At 42.7% G+C, this 5,920-nt stretch overlaps 1 long non-coding RNA gene across 1 annotated transcript; it reads left to right on the forward strand.

Annotated features, from left to right (window-relative positions):
• The first annotated feature begins 5,068 nt into the window (after nt 1-5,068).
• LOC119577273 lies at nt 5,069-5,615 on the forward strand. Its single transcript, XR_005229119.1, has 2 exons — nt 5,069-5,201; nt 5,351-5,615. It is a non-coding gene; the product is annotated as an uncharacterized LOC119577273 (long non-coding RNA).
• The last annotated feature ends 305 nt before the right edge of the window (nt 5,616-5,920 follow it).

The following is a 5,920-nucleotide window of genomic DNA, read 5'->3' on the forward strand; positions in this document are numbered from 1 at the left end:
TCCTCTCAACCCCCTATTCCCCCCTTCTTTTTTCCTCCCCCCTAACCCACTACCTCACGCATCCCCGGATGTGGCCCTTTGTCTAGCACTAAAACCCTAAAATCTCCCCCTTTGAATTTCTCTAAAACTGTAATCTAATTGCCTTGTACCCCTTTCTCCTTTTAAACCCTACCTTACCCTAGGTATCTGCAAAATCCCCAACATCTTCCTTTGTCGTTTTTACATATTGCCTTTTTAATCCCCACCTCCTGAACTATTATACAATTTGATGTGTGGCACATATAACAAATTTAAACCACTCTTTTCCCCTTTTTACTATTACACCCCCTATAATGCTATATGACCTTTGGAAACAGCACAATAGTTTGCCATTAAACCTTAGAAATTTCAAATTGGAAAATGGGCCCGTGCAGTTTTATCAAATTAGGCAGCATTTGCAATTTAGGAGGAAGTTCAACATTTCTTTTTAGACGGTTCGTTTTTTTCATTCTGCCTCATTTTGAGTATGCTCCTGTGGTCATCTGGGCCGAGTCACACTTAAACTTGCTTGATCGTTTTTTTTTTCCCTTAAATTTTTCCCGACTTAGATTTTAAAAACCTGGTCATTGTAGGGATATTTGGGGCACTTTGTCAAACAAGACTGTACTGGTAAATTTACATCCCCCTTACAAGATTTTTTCTGATTTTTTCTACCTGCAGGTTTTTATAGTTTTATAGCCTCAAATTTAAAAAACATTTGATGCAAATTTATCATCTTTATCTGTTTTCAAGATGTTTTTTTTTTCTGCTATTAAATTAAGTTTTTTCCAAAGCTTATAACTTTAAGAGTTTTGTAAATTTTGGTTTTTATATGTAAATATGATGATTTTTATCTGTCCATTCTTAGTTGTATTTTGCACTAGAGAGAATTTTGGGGGTTAATTTTTATTTTTTTTTCAGTGTGGCTTTTTTTTTATATTTTTTCCTAAAAAAAGATGTGAAAAACTGAGAGCCCAAATTTTAATTTTTGTTTACTGTAGATCTGCTTTAAATTTTTTTGGGCGAAAATTGTTTTGGGGGTTATTGTGCGTAGAAGAGGCAAGAGCAGCGAAAAAGTATAGATAAAATTCAGTAAGATGAGGAAAAAAAATTTTGATACCCTGCGTGGCTGGGGAAAATGTTCATGGTTGGCCCAAGTACATATTAGTAGCTCCCTTCCATTTAGCCTATTGAACCCCAAAAAGAAAATTTTCCCCAAAAGGATTCTGATGCAATTTAAAGGAAAAAACCCCTTTGTATCAAAAGAATGAGGGGAATTTGGTTTTTTCTTTCGTAAATTATAATAATGTCAAGTAAATTAACAAAGATTATGTACTAGTAAATTTATATATCTGCCCCATTGGATCGAATGATGACGTCGTAGCTCCCCCCCTTTTTTTGTAGCCCGACAATTTTTTGTGATAATGTGTTGTTGTAAGTGTTACTGTAATCTTATTTTATTTAAAAAATTTCATTTTCTTTTAAAAAGTACTATTAAAAAATGGAAAATTTATTTAAAAAAAAACCCAAAAAAAATTAAAAATTTAGTATTTTCATTATAAAGGTGATGAGGTTGGGGGTTTTGCTCAGAAGTTCCAATAGGTTCTACTAGAGAGATACCTTGGGGGTGGGGGGGGCCCTGGGAAAAAGAAAGGGAAAACCCCAATGGAAAAAAAAAGGGTTTTTTTTTTGGGGGGGGGGGGTTTTTTTCCCCCGTTAACCCAAAAAAAAGACCCTTTATAGTTGGGGGGGGGGGGGGGGGGGGGGGGGGGGGGGGGGGGGGGGGGGGGGGGGGGGGGGGGGTGAGGGGGAAATGATGGGGGGCTTTTTTTTTTTTTTTTTTTTTGGGGGGGGGGGGGGGGGGGGGAAAAAAAAAACCCCGGGGGGGGGGGGGGGGGGGGAAAAAAAAAAAAAAAAAAAAAAAAAAAAAAAGGGGGGGGGGGGGGGGGGTTGGGGGGGGGGGGGGGGGGAAAAAAAAAAAAAAAAAAAAAAAAAAAAAAAAAAAAGAGGGGGGGGGGGGGGGGGGGGGGGGGGGGGAAAGGAAAAAAGGAAGGGGGGGAAAGAGGAAGAGAGGGAAAAGGAAGGGGGAAAAGGGGAAAAGAGAAAGAATAGAGGAAAGAAAGGGAGAAAGAAAGGGGAAGAAAAGGGGGGAGGAAAGAGGGAAGAAAAAAAAAAAGGAGAGGGGGAGAAAAAAAGGGGGAAAGAAAGGGAGAAAAGAAGGGGAAAAAAGAGAAAGGGGGAAGGAAAAAAAAAAAAAGAGGAAAAAGGGGAAAAAGAGAGAGGGGGGAAGGAGAGAGGAGAAAGAGAGAGAGGAGGAGAAGAGGAGAGAGGGAGAAAGGGGGAAAAAGGGAGGAAAGAAGAGAGGAGAAAAAGAAAGAGAGAGGAGGAAAAGAGAGAGGGAGAAAGAAAGAGAGAGAGAGAAAAAGAGGGAAAGAGAGAAGGGGAAAAAAGAGAGAGAGAGGAAGGATGGGGGAGAAAAGAGAGAGGGGAGAGAGAGGGGAGAGAGAAAAGGGGAGGAAAAAGGAGGGAAGAAAAGAGAGAGAGGGAGAGAGAGGGGGGAAAAAGAAAGAGAAAAGAGAGAGAGGGAGAAAGAGAGAAAAAGGGAGAAAAAGAGAGGGGGAGAGAGAGAGGGAAAAAGGGGAAGGAGAGAGGGGGAGGGGGGGGGGAGAAAGAGAGAGAGAGGGGAGAGGGAGAAAGAGAGGAGAGAGAGAGAAAGGGAGAAAGAGAGGAGAGGGAGAGAGGGAAAGAGGGAAAAAGGGAGAGAGAGAGAGGGGGGAAAAGAGAGAGAGGAAAAGGGGAGAAAGAGAGAGAGAGAAGAGGGAGAAAGAGAGAGGGGGAGAGAGGAGGGAGAAAGAGAGAGAGAGAGAGAGTGGGGAGAAAGGGGGAAAAAAGAGAGAGAGAGAGGGGGAGAAAAAAGAGAGAGGAGGGGAGAAAAAGAGAGAGGGGGAAGAGGGGGGGAGAAGGGGAGGGGAGAGAGGAGAGGAGAGAGAGAGAGAGAGGGAGAGAGAGAGTGGGGGGAGATAGAGAGAGAGGTGAGAAAGAGAGAGAGAGAAGAGGGGGGAAAAGAGAGAGAAAAGGAGGGGAAAAAAAAGAGAAGAGAGAGGGGGAAAAAGAGAGAGGGAGAAAAAAAGAGAGAGAGAGAGAGGGAGGAAAGGGGGGGGGGAGAAAAGAGAGGGAGAAAGTGGGGAAAAAGAGGGAGAGAGAGGGGGAGAAAGAGAGAGGAGAAAGAAAGAGGGGGAGAAAGGAAAAAGGAAAAAGGAGAGAGAGAGAGGGGGGAAAGAAGGGAAAGAGAGGGAGAAAGGGAAGAGAGAGAGGGTGGGAGAGAGAAGAGAGAGAGGGGGGGGGAGAAGGGGGAAAAAGAGAGGGGGAGAAAGAGAGGGAAAAAGGGGGGAGAGGAGAAGGAGAAAGAGAGAAGGAGAGAGAGAGAGGGAAAGAGAGAGAGAGAGGGGGGAAAGGAGAGAGAGAGGAGAGAGAGAGAGAGAGAGAGAGAGGGAGAAAAGAGAGAGAGAGAAAGGAGGAGAAGAAGAAAAGGAGAAAGAGAGAGGGGGGAAAAGAAAGAAGAGAGGAGTGAGAGGGAGAAAGACAGAGAGAGGAGAGAACAGAGAGAGGAGGAAGAGAGAGAGAGAGGAGAGGAGAGAAGAGAGAGAGAGAAAGAGGGAAAAGAGAGAGAAGAAAGAGGGAGAAAGAGAGAGAGAGGAGAGGGAGAAAGAAGGGGAGAGGGGAGAAAGGAGGAGACAGAGAGAGAGAGAAGAGGGAGAGAGAGGAGAGAGAGAGAGAGTAGAAGAGAGAGAGAGAGAAAGAGGGAGAAGAGAGAGAGAGAGAAAGGGGGGGAAAGAAGGAAAAAGGGGAGAAAAAATGGGAAAAAGCGAGAGAGAGAAAGAGGAAAAAGAGAAAAGAGAAGAGGGAAGAGGGAAGAAAAGGGGGAGTGAAAGAGAGAAAAGAGAGAAGAGAAAGAGGGAGAAGAGGAGGGAGGGAAAGAGAGGAAGAGGAGAGGGAAAAAGAAAAGAGAAGGGGGAAGAGAGAAAAGGGAGGAGAGAAGGAAGATGAGAAGAGAGAGAGAGAAGAGAGAGAGAGAAGAGAGAGAGAGAGAAAAGAGAGAAAGAGAGAGAGGGAGAGAGAGGGAGAGAGAAGGAGAGAGGAGGGAGAGAAAGAGGGAGAGAGAGGGAGAGAGAAAAAAGAAGAGAGGGAGGGGGAGAGAAAGGAGAGGGAGGGGGAGAGGGAGAGAAAAGGGGGAAGAGAGGAAAAAAAGGGGAAGAGAAGAGAGAGAGAGGGAAGGAGAGAGAGAAGAGAGAAGAGAGAGAGAGAGGAGAGAGAAGAGAGAGAGGAGAGGGAGAGAGAAGAGAGAGAGAGAGGGAGAGAGAAGAGAGAGAGAGAGGGAGAGAGAAGAGAGAGAGAGAGGGAGAGAAGAAGAAAGAAGAGAGGGAGGGGAGAGAAGAAAGAAGAGAGGGAGGGGAGAGAAGAAAGAAGAGAGGGAGGGGAGAGAAGAAAGAAGAGAGGGAGAGAGAAGAGAGAGAGAGAGAAGGAGAGGGAGAGAGAAGAGAGAGAGAGAGGGAGAGAGAGAGAGGGAGAGAGAAGAGAGAGAGAGAGGGAGAGAGAAGAGAGAGAGAGAGGGAGAGAGAAGAGAGAGAGAGAGGGAGAGAGAAGAGAGAGAGAGAGGGGAGAGAGAAGAGAGGGAGAGGGAGAGAGAAGATTTGAGTTTTATTATTTTTTCAGTGAGAGATTATGCTGTGTAAGACAGCCAAATGATATATGCTTATATAAAAACTAAGGTCCTTATATACTGCATATATTTTTAAAGCATTGTTAGTTTAATTTAACTTTTAACTATTTATCTTTATTGATTGCAGTAGAAACACACTGGAGGCATGTGATTTAGCATTCCTAAACAGAAATTGCATCTGGGGTGATATGGAGGGGAGGTGCAGAGAGAAAGATGAGGCAGTTCAGTGTGAAGTGATTCTTCTAAATATACACTACAGTAGTTTTACCACTACCAATATGAGTTTCCTAGTTTACTTTGGCTAATATGTAATAAATGTATAATGCTGTGCTTCAGGTATGTGTGAAACAACATGGCGTGAGGATCTGGAACCAGATGACTTGTTTGAGTGCATAGGCCAGTCACTTATTAATGCATTCGATCGTGATGCCCTTTCAGGGTGGGGAGCAGTGGTTCATGTTATGTGAGTATCTTAAGTATTGTGACATAGTAGTAGAAAGGATGATAATGCCCTTCAGGATATATTGAATGCACATAAAATCAAATTAATTAATGTAACTGGCCAAACTTTTCACCAGTTGTTGATTCTGAAGAATTATTTTTACTTTCCAGTGAGGAGGACAAGGTAACAACAAGGCATATCAAGAGTAGAATGGACTAAAAGCAGACCTGTCTTTCACAAAGTTTCATTCTCATAAGCTAATAGGTCAACTATACTTATTTTATTCAGAAACAATTTATACACAGTGACCATATGCACTAAGCACTGGTGTAGCTTTTTCTTGGAAGATATGTTCCTGTAAGATTTACACTTTCTAAGCTTCTCAGTGAAATAGGATTTTGATTTTCAGTGATCTTAATAAACCAGTTTTCTTGTCTTTGTGTTTAATTTTTTTACCCTGATGTATAATGAAGATAATCATAAAAATTAAATATTTAGTTGTTTAAAGGAAATTACCATTTCCATTTCTGTTTGGCCAAAATCAATTATTTGGTATTATTTTCTAAATACTCAACAACAAAGGAATTTAATCTGGTAAGTAGTTGTGATGGATATCTCCCTTCGAGTGCATCCAGGCAAACAGTAGCTACCAGCCTCACTCTTATGATAAATCAGTTGTGGTGCTCTTGGTGGGTCATGAAGTTAAATTCTACCACGTCCAAGTAAATGATTGTGAGTTG

The sequence above is a fragment of the Penaeus monodon genome, chromosome 9 (assembly GCF_015228065.2).
Source record: "Penaeus monodon isolate SGIC_2016 chromosome 9, NSTDA_Pmon_1, whole genome shotgun sequence".
Lineage (NCBI taxonomy): Eukaryota > Metazoa > Arthropoda > Malacostraca > Decapoda > Penaeidae > Penaeus > Penaeus monodon.